The sequence below is a fragment of the Alligator mississippiensis genome, chromosome 2, assembly GCF_030867095.1.
Source record: "Alligator mississippiensis isolate rAllMis1 chromosome 2, rAllMis1, whole genome shotgun sequence".
Taxonomy (NCBI): Eukaryota; Metazoa; Chordata; order Crocodylia; family Alligatoridae; genus Alligator; species Alligator mississippiensis.
Window position 1 is genome coordinate 116293776 of NC_081825.1, and position 19011 is coordinate 116312786.

The 19011-nt window shown below is 51.0% G+C and overlaps 1 long non-coding RNA gene across 1 annotated transcript in view; it reads left to right on the forward strand.

Annotated features, from left to right (window-relative positions):
* Nucleotides 1–7454, forward strand: part of LOC109284916 (uncharacterized) — a 46030-nt gene extending 38576 nt beyond the window's left edge. The window contains exon 3 of the long non-coding RNA XR_009459840.1: nt 3031–7454. This is a non-coding gene — a long non-coding RNA (uncharacterized LOC109284916). The remainder of the gene's footprint in view (nt 1–3030) is intronic.
* The last annotated feature ends 11557 nt before the right edge of the window (nt 7455–19011 follow it).

The following is a 19011-nucleotide window of genomic DNA, read 5'->3' on the forward strand; positions in this document are numbered from 1 at the left end:
TATACTTCCAGAAGTTACCTCAGTTGCTTTAAACAGGTTAACAAATAGCCAGATAGCTAACCTATTTAGTAATCAGAATTATAAGTTATATCTGAAAGATATACTAGCCTAAATTATCCATGGAATTAATATATTAAAAACCAGGACCTTTTTATTAGATAAGTTTTTAGAAAACTTACTATGCATAGTACAGTACAGGAATTTGTCCCAGATAAGGATTTAGCTTTGGTTTATGTTAGCATATAATTTGCCAGAGTTTGTAATATACATGGCTTACTATAATTGGCAAAAAATTATAGGAAGGAAAACACCATTGCTAACTTTGGGCTATATGTACAAAAAGGATAGAGATCGGCTTAGATTCAAACCTCAGGTTCATTATGTGATCTTCAGAACTGTGAGGGGCATAGTTCAGACATAGTTACATAACCAAGACCAGCATTTCCAAAGCAGTCTATTTTTTTTAAAGATAAACCCTCTTTTGATTGAAGATTTTGACTTCCATTATAAATATTAGCAGGCACCTTGATGCTGAGATCATGAAATATGTGAAGAAATATATAATGCATGAATCAGAACTTGGACTTTACCTGCCACTCCTCCTATGCTTCAAACATCCACTGATGAGAATAGAACTTTAGGGTATACAAAAATACAAAGCCTAAAATTTAAACACACAAGAATAAATTTATTAATGTGGTAAACAGACGAGAAAAATACTACATACATGTTCCCTGACAATCAGTCTTAAATTACTACCTTTGCCATACCAATTTTTATAGTTCTGCAGAATAATATAGCTATCATTATTTTCTAATACTTTTCAGATCATGGTTGTGCGCGCCGGGTCTGACCCCGGGTCGCTTTCGTCGCTCTGCATGCGGGCTGTGGCCAGCAACCCAGGCAGGCCGGGTCGGAGAGGGAGGTCGCCGAGCTAGAATTAGGCACAGACACGTAACGGTTGATTTTAAGATTATTTTACTTACACTGAGATGGTCGTGGTGTAGGCTGAGAACTTGCTTGAGTTGCGGTTACAACAGAAAACACGAACACACGTGGAGGTTGCAAGGCTCCACGCAGACAGAACACGAACAATTACGTGGAGCTTGCTAGGCTCCACGCAGACAAACTCCGGATGACCAGGACAAGCGTGCATTAAACTCGTTGTTACGTCTTATAGTAGGCTCCGTTCGAAGACGGGAAGAGGTGGGCGGTGGATCAGGCCGCCAAACCCCTCTGAGCGACACACAGGTTTTCTATTACCCTGCCGCACACACCCAGAGTCCCCACAAGATGGATGCGGAGTCCTCTTTGGCTTGGGCGGAAACTGCTCAAGCCTCTTATACGGCTAGCAGGCCAATCGCTAGCCGCCACGTGTGAATAATTTAGCACTAGCCAATTACGGGGCACGAATTTGCATATGACGAGCGGGAAATCTTTGCACCATGCATTTCTGTGTGGCAAAGGAAATGCACCCTGCAAAGATAGCTGCAAAGTGGTGGGAACACTCCTTTGCACGCGGGTTCTCTGTGCAGCAGAATTCCTCGGTGCAATGAAGTTGTAAACCCATGGGGATAATTCTTAGTGCCGAAGCACACACAAAAAATCAGACCTTTGGGTCATGACAATGGTAAGAGATAGTTTCCTCCTTGTTAGTCATAAAAATTAAAAGTAGGTTTGTAATTTTAGTTTAGTTGAATTTGGAAATCACTCTCACATGTAAGTGATGAAAGAAGACCAATTAGGAACAACATCACCAAGTTTGTCTTTAGAAAGATGTTCAGTTTTTCCAAGCTCACTCTTGCCTACACACTAAGCTGGTTCTCTGCAATGAAGTATGCTTTCATCTGCCCGTAATAGCACCTTGCATTCAGAGAAAGTGAAATAAAGCACCCATTACTATCTTGGGAAATTTTCTTTGTAGGTCAGTTTGGGGCTATGATTTCATTGTATAGCAAGTTATCCTATACTGTTTTTATTTGTTAAGCCTCTCCCAATCAAGAAGCAGCATCCCATTGTGCTGGATACTGTCTAAATACAGAAGCAAAAAGACAATCCACACCCCCAAAGCATTTATAGTGTAAGTCTAGTAAGTCTGTGTAGATTGTGGGTTAAATCTTAATCAATCTCTAAAGTTCCTAAACAGGACTTGAGGTGACTAATTGAAAAGGAACAATCTAAATTGATGCCACTGACTAGTAACAAAACCACTTAGGTACTTCAGTTCATTAACACTTCCATTTTGCCTTGAAAAACAGAGAAGACAAGCAGAGAATTACATCCGAGCCTGCTCCCCCTCACTCAGTGGGGTCACAGGCCGGCTGTATGGCTACCAGCAGGGCCAGGAGGGTGCTGCTGTGTTTCAGGGAGACAGGGGCAGTTCAGGGTCATGGTGGTGTGAAGGCAAAGAAGCATAAGTAACTATAATAGTGTGTTGCGAACAATAAAACCTCTATGGTTTCCTGACTTCCTGTGTCTGCCTCCATATCCACCCTTACACTGCTTGGTTGCAAAGACGGAGTTCATTCATTGTTTGGGTTAATTTCTCTCTGTTCATGTTTCCTGCTGCTTGCTGCATGGTGCCAAGTGGGGAGGGGTTGGCAATCTCTCTTGCACAGGTACACAGGTGGGCTCCAGAGGTAAATGGGGGCTGTGTGGGTGGGTTGCAACACCATTTTGCAAAGGCTGGTGTGTCAACCCACATCAGCCTGGCTTGCTTTTTTGCAAACCACCAGTGACTTTGCAAAGTTGCCCACAGGGGTTCATGCCTTCCCAGGCTCTTTGGATGACCCTTCACAACTCTTTCTTGCATTTTCCCTCGAAGTTCCCTAGAAACTTTGAAAACATGCTTTTTCAAGATTCTTTTCATGCTCTTTTCCAGCCAGGTGCCAGGCACTGTCTCCTTTGTTTTGGAACACCAAAGTAAGGCTGTGGGGTGGGGGGCAGCGTGGGGTTTAAGATTTGCTTTGCTTGCACACAAACCCAGGGATGTTGCAAACTTTTCTGCCTTCTTTTTGCGCTCTTTTCCAGCCTGGTGCCAGAGTGTCTGTTTTTTTTCCCACACCAACATGAGGCTGTCGGTGGGGGGAGAGAGGTTTCCCCCAAGCGCTATAAACTGGGGGAGCAGAGGCTGGGGTGCGCATTTGCTGTATTGACAAGGGAGGTTTGATGTGTGTGAGAGATGACAGCACCGCGGGGGCAGAGAAGGACTCATCCCAGTCACGAGACTTGCCCCTGGGGGGCACAGCAATGTGAGTCCAGGGTTTGAGAAGACTGCAGGATGATCGAGTGGGGTGCAGTGAAGCTTTGAGTGCTATTTGACGCCTGTACCTCTGTGACATGTGACTCAAATGAGAACACGGTGATGTGCTACACGCCACCTTTGGTAAGTGACATTTGACACTTGTCTGTGCCCTAAGGGTGGCAGGGTCATCCCTAGCAGGGCCTGAATATAAGCAACTGTCCCAGGCACAGCACTTTGGGGGCCCCATAGAGATGGATGGAACGGATGGGGCGACTCCTCAGTGCCACCGCCGGCCTCTCATCTGGATGCTCACTCCATTCCCAGCCACTGCCGCTGTGGCATGCAGAATCGGCTCTGCGCAGGGGAAGGGGCTAATTTGCCCAAGGCCCTGCAGCAGTGGCATACTGTGGGTCTCCGGGGCCTGGGGAACCTGCCCAGGGTGTTGCTGTCCTTGCTTCTATGCATGGACAAGACGCTTTCTGTGGTGGTTTTGACAGTGGGGGAGGAGTGGGGGGGGGGAGTGGCGCCCCACTCACACCTGCCAATTGAACCCCTTCACATGCATGCCGGAGTGGCTGCACCACCCGCTGCCATTGGTATGCTACTGCCCTGCACCCTGATAGGGTCATCTCTGGTTGTGGGGGATGCATTGTTTCGTTCAAATTTACTGTAAATGGGGCTGGTGGAATTTTATGGGTGTGAAGGAAGGTACACAAGGTGCACAGGAGGCAATACAAATTTTGATGCTCTTTCTATCCTCCCTCCCTCCTGTTTCTAGATCTCCTTCTACTGCTATCCACAGGCTGATTGATCCCTGTTGGTGTGACAAGAGGCAAAAAGAGAAAGGAAGAAAGAGAAGATGAAGAGGATGACGACACTTCCTTCAGGATTCTCTTAACAACTGAACTATTATGCATTATAATTATAGTTGACTTTCATCCTGACGTATATAGACTTATATATAATAACAGGTAATACTAATAATAGGAGTCAATAATACTAATAAGTCCAATAGTAATATATTAATAAGAGTTGGTAGTAATAGTAATATTAATAATGATTTATTAATGGTCAATAAATATTGTAACAGTTCAATTCCATATCACAGCATTTCAAAGCAGGTAGATCTGCCTTATCACCCTGCACACATCACACACATCCTGGGCCTCTACCATATATATATAGCCAATGCATGATATAGACTTATGTCATATAGACTTATAATTACATTTCTATTCCTTACGATGAAAAAGCAGATACTGAGCATAAGACAGGCGATTATGCACCCTCTCTGCCTCTTTCCCCATCGTGGGGGGGCAGGAAATGCCCACCTCCTGTTTCAAGCTCCTCCCTAGGTCCCTCTATTTCCATGGAGAAGAGATATTTACCCTTCTGCTTTACATGCTACCCATACTGAACTTGTATTACTTCCTCCTCCTAGTTGCTAGCCACAAATACTGATGAGGCTTCTCTTTTGTGTAATACTTGAATTGTGGAAGCTTTCTTCGCAGGCTTTGGCCTGAGCATCAGCTCAAATATGGTAAGAGTTAGACAAGTTCTGCAGATCCATTTCATATTATTCTAGCTGTCCTAGTTGCTGGCCCTGTTTGCTAATGAGTGTATTATTGAATTGTAATTAGAGGATTGTTGCTGGCCTCAAATGCAGAAGCTTTCTTTTTGATTGCTAGCCAAGACCTCTGGCAAATTCTGTCCTGGGGTAGCAGGCCCAGGACTGTGGGCTCTGTCACAACCCAAGGGTGTGATTTTTGTTTTGTGTGCTTCGGCACTGCTAAATTTTTTCCGCCAAATTGCAGCTTCTTTGCACGGTGAAGTTTTCCGCTGCAGAGGAGAACCCTGGTGCAAAAGAATTCCCGCCACTAGTAGCTTTCTTTGCAGGGTGCATTTCTTCTTTGCAGCACAGAAATGCACTTTGCAAGGAGTTCCCGCCATTCGTATTCAAATTCGTGCCCCACTATTGGATAGTTCTAAATTATTCCTACGTGGCGGCTAGCGATTGGCTTGCTAGCCGTATAAAAAGCTTGAGTGGTTTCCGCCCAAGTTGGAGGACTCCACGAACACCAGGAGAAGGAGACTTCACGCTGTGTGAAGATCTCTAAGCGCTGCGGATCCTTACAGACCCAACATATTTCAAGCAGGCAACAGGGGTCTGATCAGCCTCTAGCCTCTCCCCGTCACCGAGCACAATCCTCGACGTATCCCTCTTCCCTGCGCGCAAAAAGGATTCACGGAGCCTAGCAAACTTCGTGTGAGTCTATTCAGAGCTCTTTGTTTCGCGTACTTGCTTCGGTTGACACGACGGGCTCGCGGTTTAGATGGGCTAGAAGAGTGTTCACGGGAAGAAACTCTAGTCCGCCTCTCTTCTTTTCTATATGCAACTGTAATTCAAGCAAGTTTTCCTGCCTTCACCGCAACCATCTTTGGTGTAAGTAAAACAATCTTTAAATCAACCATTACGCCTCCGTAACTAATTCTAGCTCGCCCCCGGTCTCCTCCGGCCCCGCGTGCCCGGGCTGCTGGCCACAGCCCGCGTGCGCAAAGACGGGCCCAGCTCGCCCCCGGCCCGCACAGGCTCTTCTCCCCACTTGCCCACCTCTGCACCTCTCTGTTGCACCCTTGTAAGTTTTGAATTGTTGGTGGCCACATAGGAAGCTGTGCTCCTGAGCTATGACCACTGGGGGAAAGGTTCTTGCTGGAGAAAACCCTCCCTGCCTTTCATAGTCTTCTCGCCTTCCTTCTGGTTAGCTATGACCACTTCAGTGGCAGAAGCTGAGGCTTTTTCACTTACTTTGACCTGAGCATCAGCTCGATTTGCACAAGTTCTGCAGGCCCACTTCATATAGTCTTCTCGCTCTTCTCCTGGTTACTGATCATGTCCTGCATCAACACATTCATTGCTGCAGAGGGCTTGGGGTGCAGGTCAGGCCTTCCACTAAGGAAGCTGAGGCCTGAGTTTCTTTTCTGAATTGCGGAGGCCTTCTTCTTGGTTGCTGAGCAAGACCTTCGCGGTCTGGGTAGTAGGGCCAGGCCTGCAGGCTCCTCTCCCCACACGCCCACCTCTGCCTTACATCTCTCCATTGCATCCTAGTAACTTTTGAATCATTGCTGGCAACAAAGAAAGCTAAGCTGAGCTTTCTTCACTGGCTTTGGTCCGAGCATCAGCTTGATTTGCACAAGTTGTGTAGGCCCATTTTATAGTCTTCTTGCCCTCCTCCTGGTTACTGGCCATATCCCAGCACATTCGGACTGGGGTACAAGTCTTCTGACACCCACCCACCACTCTGTTTCCTTGAGGTTTCTGTGTTCTTGAATTTCTTCTCCGACTTGTGGAAGGAAGGAAGATTTTCAATAAATAAGGATAATGGAAAGTAGAAAGCCCCTGCCCCACCTGGGGGAGTGCCCTTCCTCCCTACTTAAGCTTTGTGGCCAGCAAAGATTCCAAAGTTACAATGCAACGGAGAGTAGCATGGCCCAATTCAACCAGCCAGCTGAGTCAGGCCATTCATCTCCACCTGAGGGACTCCTAGGGGACTGTGCATGGTGGCCCCCACCTGAGGGGGCCCCTTTGGGACCATGCCTGGGGACTCCCCTTGACCCAGCCATCTTCCTGCTGGGACATGTTCAATAACCAGGAAGAGGGTGCAGGATGCTTCCCTCCCTCCCTCCCTCCATCTCCCCCACCCTACCCAGCCATGGGCTGACTCAGCCAGCCACTTGAGTCAGGCCATACATCTCCACCTGAGAGGGCCCTTAGGGGACTGTGCTTGGGGGCCCACACCTAAGGGGGCCTCTCCTTCCCTAACTAAGCTTTGTGGGTGGGTTTGTTTAGTCTTCTTTGTTCCAAGAAAATGCTGGCTGCACACTAGCACTGGCCAATCATTTGACCTCCCTTCATCTGATAACAGTCCACCCTGCAACTTTCCAGTAATACCATGACTCCATGAAAGTCACATGGTCATCAGTAACCAGGAAGGACCAGTAACCAGTCTGGCTGCCTGCCTGCCTGCCTCCCTCTCGCCCTCCCACCATGTAGCACTCCATCCATCCATATCATATCAAGGGATTACTCAAGGAACTATGGGAGCATATTGTGAATTGGTGTTTTATCCTATTGTAGTGTGTTTTCTGGCAATGCCTGTACTATAAAAAAATGTATTTACTAGTAGACTACCAATGGCATTATTGAGTAAAAAAAAATGTGTGTACTGTTTTAGCTTTATTGTGATTTCTCAATTGAAATGATTGCAATTCATAGATTTCATAGACATTAGGGCTGGAAGGGACCTCAGAAGATCATCGAGTTCAGCCCCCTGTCCCAGGGGCAGGAAGTCAGCTAGGGTCAAAGAATCCCAGCAAGATAGATGTGTAAAAGTTTCTTAAAAGAGTACAGAGTAGGTGCTTGCACCACCTTTGGAGGGAGTCTATTCCAGGCCTTGGGGGCTTGGACAGTACAGTTGTTCCTTATGTCTAGCCTGAAACAGTCTTGGAGGAGTGTTTGTGATTGTTTGACTTTTTCATCACTTGGGGCAATCTGGTGAACAGGTGTTCCCACAGATCCTGATGTACACCCCTTATATAGTTATAGGCAGCCACCCGGTCCCCCCTGGGCCTACGCTTTTCCAGGGTAAAGAGTCCCATGGCTCTCAGCCTTTCATCATAGGGCCTGTTCTCCTGCCCTCTGTTCATGTGCATGGCTCTCCTCTGGACTCTCTCAAGCTTCTCCACACCATTTTTAAATTGTGGAGCCCAGAATTGGATGCAGTACTCCAGCTGCGGCCTCACCAAGGCCAAGTACAGCAGGAGGATGACATCCTGGATTTCAATTTATTGTGAAAAAAGTAAAGATGAGGAACAAAAAATTCTGATTTGTACTTGCTCCTACTTGATTTCAGGGCATGGACCTGGGAGCAGGGCAGTGGTTTGCAGTGGGTCGGGGTGGGAGTGAATGTAGTAGCTTCGCAGGCTAGACAGAAAGCTGGTCAGGGCCTGTATTTCAGATTGGTTGGCCTCCCCTCCAGGCACCTCAATAATATGTCTAGGGATAGCCATCTGCTACATAATGCTTCTGGCCTCTGTATAGGGAGCAGAGTGCTTTTTGAAAACCTGGCCTTGGCTAATTAGCAGCTCCTTGCTTAGCTGAGACCCCTCTGATGAGGACATGCCAATACCTAGTATAGGAGAAGGAGGCATTACAAATTTCTTGAATTTTGATGATGCTTTCTTTGAATACACTTGATTCTGCAGAGGCCTAGAGGTAACTGAAAAGATTACCCTAGGCTGCTTTGGGAGTGCTGCTCCTTGGTTCACTCTAACCTTCTCCCTGTCCTTTGAGAAGGCTGAGAGGAGAGATATGGTAAGGTTGGACAAAGCAATCCTGAACAAAATCTGATAAGCTCTCTTGGGGGGGGGGGCAGTGGGTTGCAGCTGACTGGGGGGTGGGGGGCGGTCTGCAAACCCAGCTTCAAAAGGTGATGCATGCAGGATTTTGTAAAGGAAAGATTACATTGCAAATAAGGCATTGAAAATAAATCATTTTTCCATTGCACGTCCCATAAGAGTTCAGCCTGCAAAGAAAAAATTCAGAAAAAAAAAGTTGTTTGGAGCTTCGGCAGCAGGCGTTAATTCCAACCCCCCACCCTCCTTGGTGACCATGCATATGAAATGCATTATAATGCATTAAAGACTTACTAAAGTGTTTAAAGACTTGTTAAAGATTAAAGGCCCTGGGAGGTCCATGCATGGAGAAGTTTTTCAGATTGCCTGCTTGCCACTGGGGGTGGGTGGGGTTGTTTAATCTTTTTTGTTACAAGACATGCTGGCTGCACCACACCCTAGCTAGCATTTAACAAGCATTCGACCTCCCTCCCTCTGATAACATGCCACCTTGCAACTCTTTGCAACTTTTTGCGGTAATGGCATGACTCCATAAAACCCCTACAAGCACAGCATCCCCACCATGTTGAGGCAGACGCGGTCTCTGAAAACCAACCCAACCACCCACCCGCCCCAAAGAAAACATGACACATATATTGAGCAAAAATAAAACACTTTACTGAAAATGCTGCAGCTTTAACAATAACTATATACAACTTAACAATATAAAATATATACAAAATGTAAACAATTTAAATAATATGAAGATATTTTAACTGTACTCTTCACTCTACTCTCCTCATCACTGGGTTGTGGGCTGGTTACCGCCCCCAGTGAGTTCCTCCCGCAAAGGTTTTTTTGCAAGGTGGGGGAAAAAGGAAGACAAGGAAGAGGAGGGGGGTTTGGCGAACAGTCAAAAAACGAGACTTTTGTCTCCCCCCCCACAAGGTCGGTGGGACATATCACCTAAATATCACCTGGGACACTGCATATCCTGGGCGTCGGGTCTGGCAGGAAGCATCCTGCCCCTGGACTTTTGGTCGTGGTTCTGAAATGGAATGTGATGAAGTTCAGAAAGTTTGCAATATTGAAGGAAGTCATGTAACCAGTCACTCCAAAGTTTCAAACTACTTGCAAAAAACTTACCATTATGGTGATGCTGCAGCTGTCATTGGGAGCTATGTCCACTGCAGTGGCAACACATGATAGGGGATACAGGGGTCGCAGGTGTAGGGTACATGGGGGGGGCAGGAGGACAGGAGGGTACAAGGGGACTTGATAGTGGCTTACCGCTATATCAAAGGAGTGCATCAGGAGCTTGGTGAACAACTGTTCACTAGGGCACCCCAGGGAAGACCAGGACCATGGATATAAACTCCTGGAAGGCTGCTTCAGGCTTAATACCAGGAAAAACTCCTTCACAGTCAGGGCATCCAGACTGTGGAATAAACTCCCTCCAGAGGTCACCTACCCTGTCACCTACCCTGGAGGTTTTCAAGAGGAGACTGGACAGTCATTTTGCTGGTGTCCCGACCCCAGTTGTCTTCCTGCCTAGAGTAGGGGGCTGGACCCGATGATCTGCGAGGTCCCTTCCAGCCCCTAACAATCTATGAATCTATGCATCTACATGGGCAGGACGGGGGTGGGGGGAGGCCATACACTGTAGGTGGTGGGGGTGTGTGGAAGTATTAACACAGGGTAGAAAATTAAGAGATTATTTTTCTCCCCATTTTAAAATAATAATTGGTCTGATCGGACCCATCCTGACCTAAACTGCATGCTGTGGGGGAGCAGTGAGGAGTGAAGGAGGGTAAAAAAGAACACACAACGGTCGGTACTGCCTAAAGGCTGGAACACAGTGCCCCCTTGTGGTGAAGAGGATTAATTAGAAGTCTTTGGAGTCTCTGGCTGTTTGCACAAACAAATCTACAGTTGGAGCGGAGTAACTGAAGAGCGCCACAAATTAACACATCTCCAAGCAGCGTAAGTTTAAGGTGCTAAATGGACTTTAGAGCCACGGGAAATCCTGGGTCATGCAAACACAAATGCAGTTGTGTTGGTGTAAATGGAAAATATTGTTTTGTTTGCACATGCCTCCAGACTTTAGCTACTACACATGCTCAGAAAGGATCCAGATTGGCCATGTAAGTGCCTTACCACTTGCGGTCCAGATTGCTACTGAATCACTTACATCCTAGATTCCTTAGGTGATTTAACAGCATGCCTAGCTACTCTTTGATGCTGAGAGCAATAGAAAAACTAGAATAGAAAAACCAGGGCAGGAGGGGCAGAAGCAGTCTCACCTTTGAGAAGGTTTCAACCTAAACTTCCTACTTTTCAGGAGAGTGCCCATACTATAGAGCTATGAACAGTTTCAATGGAGGCTTTCTCCTTTTAAAGCTGGCCCACTGGGCAACCAGAATGCTTGGGGGATTAGAAAGATAACAAGCAAGTTGGATCTATACTTTATAACTTTGTAGTTATTGTACTCCCTTAGGTGGGCTGGGGTGGGGGAGTGGTATCATACTATGGGCACTGCTGCTTGAGTTATTTCTTCTTTGTAACCAATTAATGTTTAATATAAAAGGTAAAAACAGTCCTGGATAGAGGGAATGGAATCAAGGATTTCCCCCTTCCGCTATACCCTTTCCGGGGAATGCTTTACTCTTGCAGCTACACTCTTTGCTCCCAATAAGATAGACAAATGGAATTGGGGAGGATGGAGGAACAAATAAAGACAACAGAAATATGAAGTAGTTTGCCTGTGACCAGAAACAATTTCAGAGATAGAAATGGACTGTTGGTTCCTGAATCAGCATCCAGTGACTCCTGAAGGTAGGGAATTTGTAAAATCCCATAGAAAGCAATGCTCTTAGAATTAGATTTATTTTCTGACTATTATTTTCTAGACAAGTATTAGACATGTTGCTTTATTTAACAAGAAAAAAAACCTCCTGGGGCTAATGGTTTGGAGCCAGGGTTATTAAAAATGATATACTTCTATCATTGCACAACACTTAATGGAGTGATAAATTTGGCCCTGGTCTCAAAAGAGCTCTTGGAAACAAATACTCACCACCCCAGTGTGCAAGCCTGGTCATTCTCAGAATGTAAAATATTACCTGTCTTGTTAACATCTTGTGCAATTAACAGAGTTTAGTAATGTGGGGTGCTTAGACATCTGTGGATTAAAGCAGTTGTACAATACAAATTATCATTAAAACTAATGGCCCTTACTCCGTGAGCTTCATTGCTGATCTACCTATTAGGAGCCTCTACATGAGATGCTTTACTGTGCAGTAGAGGAGATTATTGTACAGTAAGCATCCTAGTTTACACATGCAGACACTTACTGCACGATAATTTGCTTTAATCACAAAGTAATTTGTAGCAAATTAACTCCCAATTAGTTAATGCATAGTAACACAAATGTAGATGCTGACTGGGAGCAAATTTGCTCCCAGTTTGCTCCCAGTCAGCCCCATCACCAGAGGGCCACTTGCCAGTTAGCCCCAGGGAGCTGAGGCTGGGAGTTTCTCCAGCCCTGGGCTTGTGCAGCTCTTTGCCTGCCCGAGCCCCTGGCCCTTAAAAGCCTGCGGAGACACCAGGGCCCTGGGACACCTGCAGCCAGCCTCTAGCCATTGTTTGTCCCCTCAGAAGCCCTAAACCAGCTGCAGCAGCCTGCCCACACCCTGGCACTGGTGCCTGGAACTGCACCACTGCACAGACGCCAGGTTCATGCTGTCATGCTGTGCTGGGTGCTACAGGCACCTGCCAGACCCAGCAACATCCTGGGCCATATGCAGCTGCAGGTCCCATAGAGCCAGGAGAAAGAGGTTATTTGTAAGAGTTTGCAACATTTCTGAGATAAAATGTTCTGAGATCTGGGTGTCATGATAGACAACAAAATGAACATGAGCCACCAATGTTGCCGCAGCTGGCAGAGCTAATCAAACCCCAGCACTGGCGGAGTGTAGTGTGGGGTGGTGGTGGGGATGGGAATGGCTGCATGCTGCCCGGCCACCACCACCCCAAGCTGTGCTGCTGCTGCCGGCCTCACAGCTCTGGGCACGATTCTGTGACAGCAGCAGGAGGTTTTGGACGCAGCAGCTGTCACTGCTGGCACAGGCGGTCCCACAGGTAAGCGACAGCGGCCACCTGTGCCAGTGATGACTGCCACTGCCTACAAAACCTTCTGCTGGCACTGCAGAGCCATGCTCAGAGCTGTGAGGCCAGTGGCAGTGCCATGCTACAGGGTGGTGGTGGGGATGGCTGCATGCCGCCTGGCCACCACCATGCTGCTGCTGCCACCTGGTGACCAGCTGCACAGCTCTGGGCATGACTTTGCTGCAGCAGTGACCACCGTGTGCAAGCCCAAGTCCCCGCCCCCCCCTTGCCCCCATCCCTTGCTGTGGCTGCAGAGTTGGCCATGGAGCTGTGCTCTGGCCATATGCCAGCCTCCTTCTCCCCTGGGCAGGTGGGCACTACCACACTGCACCCTGCACCACTTGCCCACAAAGCGCCCCTGTTGAGGGGCACCCCTGATCTCACCCCCTGGACTTGCTCCCAGCTGCAATGTGCTGCCTGGGGCCAGCAGCACCCCCACTCCCTCAGCCTCCAACCATCTTCCCCAGCTCTGCCCCACAGCCCCCAAGCCCCACTTACCTCTAGGATCTAGGGCCAAAGGGCATGGCTCCATGGTGGCAGCGCTTGCCCGCAAAGCCCCCCCCACCCTGCATGCAGCTTCCACCACCCCACACCACTGCAGAGCTGTGCAGCCATTTGTGGGCCATGCCACTGCATGCAAGCCCCCCATTTCACCCTCCGGCTGGGCAGCATGTATGTGGCCCACACACGGTGGTTGCCACCATACTGCCACTGCCACTGCCACGCCCAGCACCATTTGCCCACAAAGCCATGAAGGTGGCCGTAGGATGATAGTACAGGGTGCAGTAGCAGAGTTGTGGTGGCGGCCTCCATGTGTCAGGCCATCCGGCAGGTGTGTGATCCACAGAGTGGCACCCCTGCCCTCACCCCCCCGCCCTTCTCCTGGGAGTAGGCACAGGGGTACACTCCACACCCTTCTTGATCTACAGCCCCAGCACCTTCCCTTTCCCCTGCCCTGCCCCACCTGTTCCACCCACACACACTTACCTGCTGTGGTGGGTGTCAGTGTCTGTGTCTCATTTCAGTGGGTCTGGGGGGCTGTTGTGAGGGACATCAGGAGGGCTTTTGAGACTGTGTGGGGGAGTGCAGGGCACCAGCAGTGCTGCAGGGTGGGGGGCTTTAATTTTTATCATGGATTTTGGGTTTTTAATCAGAATTTGCAATTTTTAATCAGAGAAAACCAGGATCCCTGGTGATAGGCCCATGCCCACCTAGCTGTGGGGGCACAGGGTGCTCAGTAAAGTTTTGCACTATCTCACACCTCTCTGCATACTGTGCAGGGTGTAACCCAGGGCCAGGAGAATGCAGCCAGGCCAGGTGAGGAGTGGAGGCAGGGCCAGGGGAGGGCCAGGGGCAGAGTGGGGAGCAAGGAGGGCCCTCCCCCCAGTGCGGGGCTTACCAGGTGGGCATGGTAGGCATGCCCAGTGACCTGAGTTGGTCCCCACTAGTGGGAAGGACATGTGGCTCCTGGTGGTGTCCTGGGACACAGGGGCATGGTGTCTGGCTGCCCAGGAAGAGGCCCCCTCTGGGGAGCTGCTGAGGGTCAGCAATGCCATGGCTGGCCTGGCCTCCTGGGTGGGTCTGCACCTCCAGATCTGGCAGGGCAGGAGCTGGATGAAAACAGGAGCTGCTGAATGAACCCACGGCAGGTACTATGGAAGGATGGGCTCCTGACAACCTGAGGAGCCCTCTGCTGGTGAAACATTACCATGGGTGCCATCCCACTGGAAAGGCTCAGGAAGGCCACCTGTGCTCGAGTGCAAGGCACAGCTCCAACTAGGGTCCCGGGACATGAGAATGTCACCTAGCTGCCACCTAAAGGGCATGGAATTGTGAGCCACCCCTGACTGGTGGTTGTGGTCAGTGACAGTGATCCACTGTGCCCACAAGGCCTTGACCTTTATGCAGCACTGGTACACCAGCCAGTCATGCCCATGCTCCCACATGCAGCCTTACAGGCCCTCATAGATGTGGGCATTGGATCACCTACACCATGCAAATTGGCTGAGGACCATGACCTCACTCTACCATGCAATGAAATCTGTGGTCTCCTTCTGGGACTAGTTGCAGTCCCAGAAGATGGCATGTGGCATCAGGGAGGACATCAGCATGGCTCCTTCAATGGCTCACTGGGCCTCCATACAACTGTCTCCAAGTGCTGGAGAGCTTGGGCTGGTGCATGCAGTGCCCAGTGAGGAGGCACAGAATGGGACAGGCAGTTGTACAGCAATACTGTGCCAGGCACTAATGTCAGGGTCTAGGCAGGCTGCTGCTGGTAGGTTGGGACCTGCTGGAGTGGGACCCAATGGCCAGCTACATTTCTGGCCAGGAGCAGCATGCAGAGTATGGGGACCACATGTGGGAAGCCTTGTGCCATAGCCTCTGCCTCCCTGCACCATGGCTGCTCCAGTCTCTACCCCTGGTAGTGTTGCCCAGTGCCCTGGGCTCCTGCTGGTTGCTGGACTGGCCCTTCTGTCCCACTGCACTGGCCACTGACTGGCCCACAGCCATCTGGGCCCTGCTGCCTCCCCCACTTGTAGCAACCACTTGCCCGGCCCCACATCATCCCAGGGCTGACACCATGCAGCTGCAGCCCATCCTGCTGGCAGGACCCTAGCAGGGATGCTGATAGTGAGGTCTAGGATGCCACTGCTGAGGCTGCCCTGGCCCTCCTGGGCCTCTAGCCCTGCCGTCTCTGGGACCACCGGGCCAGCCAGGACTGTTGCCTGCATGTCATTCAGCGCACCCAGGATGAGTGGCTGTAGGTGTTCTGCATGACCTGGGCTACCTTCCTGGACCTCCTGGAGCAGCTCCACCTGCACCTGGAGTGGCAGGACACCACCATGAGGCAGCATCTCCCCATAGACAGCCGGCTAGCTATTGCCCTGCTCCAGCTGGCCACACCTGCCAGCCTCCGCTATGTGGGGCATCTCTTCAGTGTGGCCAAGGCGACCACTGGGGAGGCTGTCCTGGAGGTGTGTGGCACCCTCCAGGACCTTCTGGGGCACATTATGCTCTGCATGCATGATCCTCTGGCAGTGGTGGTAGGGTTTCATGCCCTGGGCTTTCCCAGTGCATTGGGGCCCTGTACTGATCCACATCCTCATCACCTGCCTGCCCCATGGCAACTGCCCCTACTGCAACTGGTGGGGCTTCAATTCTGTCATTCTCCAGGCCATTGTTGATCACTTAGGCACCTTCACCAACATGACTGCCAGCTGGGAGGGCAGTGCTCATGATGTCCATGTGTTTTGGAATTCTGCCCTGTCAGCCCTGGTGCAGAGTGGGTACTTCAATGTGGGGGTACCACACATCCATCTGGGTGCCATGGTGGACCCATCCCTCCCCATCAGGGACCCCACCTACCCACTCTTCTCCTGGCTCATTTGGCCCTAAACTGGCCAAATGGACCTCTGCCAGACCCATTTCAACTGATGCCTGGGCTGGACCTGTACTCCGGTGGAGTATGCCTTTGGCCACCTCAAGAGATGCTAGTGCACCCTCACCACCCACCCTGAATTCACCGAGGACATCATCCCTTGGGTCATCATTGCAGTCTGCATGCTGCATAACATCTGTGAGGCCCTGGGGGAGCTCCTCCATGAGGCCTGGGTGGAGGAGGTGCAAGTTGGAGGACACCTGTCAGTGGGAGAACCAACTGTGGTGGTGGTGGCAGCAACAGCAGTGCCCCTTCCCTCTCCCCCCAAGTCCCCAGGTGAGGTGCACACCTACCACTGGGGGCCAGGGCACTGGATGTGAAAGGCACTGGCCGATGACCTCCTCCAGAACTCTGTGCTTTAGCCCACCTGGACAGCCACTCACGGACCCCCACCCTACCACCTACCCCCAGCACTATGCTCACTGAGGACAGTTCTCATAAAAACACTTTATTGCCCTCACAACAAACAGAGCTCCCTCCCCTGCCTCCTCCCCAACAACAGAGCCCCTCCACCATGCACCCTACCCACGAACAATAAAACACCCTGTTCCCCATGCAAACTATTTACAATGTGGTTTGTGTGTGTGCCCTCCTGGGTGGGGATGGGGTAGGGGCACCTAGAGGGTGGAACCTGGGGACAGGCAGCCAGCACCTCAACCTCTGGCCATGGTCCTGTGTGTGCATACACTACAGGCTACAGGGAGTCCAGCAGGCAGGGGTCTTGCCCAGAGGTGACAGTGCCTGTTGGTTCCCCAGTGTGGGCAGCTCCCCCTCTATTGGGTGGTGACCAGGGCCAGCAGGACCAGTACACAGTCCTGGCCCTGCTGCAGGCATCTTCAGCTCTATGCCCATGTAGAGCTGGGGTGAGTGGAGGCAGGTCCCAGGGGACCATGAAAGACCTCAGGGTGTGGGCCAGGGAAGGGCCTCCTAGCTGGTGGAGGTGGCACTGGACCTCCACCCAGGCCCATGAAGGGGCTTGCTGCTGGGCAGTGGATGGCTGTCAGGGGGCAGGTGGGGCTAGGGTTGGGGGCCAGGCCTCAGTTGGTATGAAGGTGGCCACCAAGGCCAGGACTGTGTCCAGCATCTAGCGGTCTTCTACCATGGCCTGCTGGGCTTCTGCAGCAGTCACCAGTCAGTTCAGGAGGAAGGTCTGATCCTGGGTCCTCCTCCTGCAGAGCTAGCACATCCCCAGAGCCCCAGCTGTGACAGCAGTGACCCTGAGGCCACATCCCAGCTACTACCTGCAGCCTGTCCCCCAGATGCAGCTGCTGGCCCTGCAGAGCCCTGAGAAAGAAGCTGTTTGTAAGAGTTTGCAATATTTCTGAGATGAGATGCTCTGTACCAGGGCTGTACAGTGCCTGGCATCAGATTAGGGGGACCATGATAAGTAGGCTGGGCAGACTTGGGCCCACGTGGCCACCAGCCAAGCCCCGCATCCCTGCTCAGTCCCCAGGGGCCAACAGGCCACTGGGTACTGGCTGCAGGAAGCTTGCCTTCCCTGCCCTGTTCCCAGGCTGCAGGGACAGGCCAGGCTCCTGGCAGCACCTGTTGCCATGGCTCCAGGCCCTGCTGTCCCCACTTCTCCTCCTGCAGGCCTGCCAGTCTCCTGTGCTTCCACCAAGCCCACAGCACCTGGGCTTGATAGGCCCAGGGCTCCTGAATGACTAGGATGAGGAGCTGCTTGCACCACCACCCCCCTCACAAGGGGCCTCTCTAGGGAGGTGCCCCAGGGCCAGCCTCCCTACCCCATGTTGGCACTGTGACCTGAGTATGCCCCTACTACATATGTCCCAGGCACTCTGTGAGGAGTTGTTTGTGTGGACTGAGTGCCCAACCCACTATACTCTGCTGATGATGATCACCATGGTACCCCCAGTGCACCTGCACACCTGGCACAGGACCCTGAGCTTTGAAGGTGCAGGGGGCAAGTCTGGCCTGCCCTGCAACCTCTGCCACTTCCTAGAAGGCTACCTGTGGCTATGCTACATGTCCCTGTCCCCCACATTTGAGGAGGATATCACCGCCAGCATCCATGTATTCCTTGGTGTCTGAGGCCCATACCTGCCTAGCATTGGGGGCACAGGCTGCTCAATGAAGTTTTGCATTGTCACCTGCCTCCCTGTGTGCTGTGGGGGCAGAACTTGGAGGCCAAGGGAGCACAGCTGTGCTGGGCAGAGAGGCGGGGCCAGGTCTGGGGCCGGGGCCAGAGGCAGGGGATGAGGTGGAGAGGGCCCTCCCCACAGTGCATGGCTTACCATGTGGGCAAGGCTGGTGTACCCAGTGGCTCCTGTCCATCCTGGCTGGCAGTGAAATTGTGTGGCTCCAACTGGAAGGGTGCAGTGTGTGGGTGCCTGGACAGGGCTCTCCTCCTGGGGAGAAGCTGGCACCAGTGATGACATGGCCGGCTGTACCTCGTGGCTAGGGCTGTGGCTTTGGAACTGTTGTGGCAGGTGTTGGCCCAGACTCCCTGAGTTGCTGGTGGAGCCTGGGGTGAGGAGCTTGATGGAACAGACTGCTGGAGCCCCAAGGGAGCTGGAGTCCTCCCCGGTGATGTGTTACTGTGGGTGCCAGGCCAGAGTAGGGGGTTGGGCAGGCTGCTCATGCTTCTGTACACAGCATGGCTGAGGCCTGGGTCCCAGGGCACACAGATGGCATCCAGTTGCTGCATAAAGGACATGGACTTGTGGGCACTCCCTGACCGAAGATTGTGGTCAGTGATGATAAATCAATGTGCTTACAAGGCCTTGACCTTTATGCAACACTGTCACAC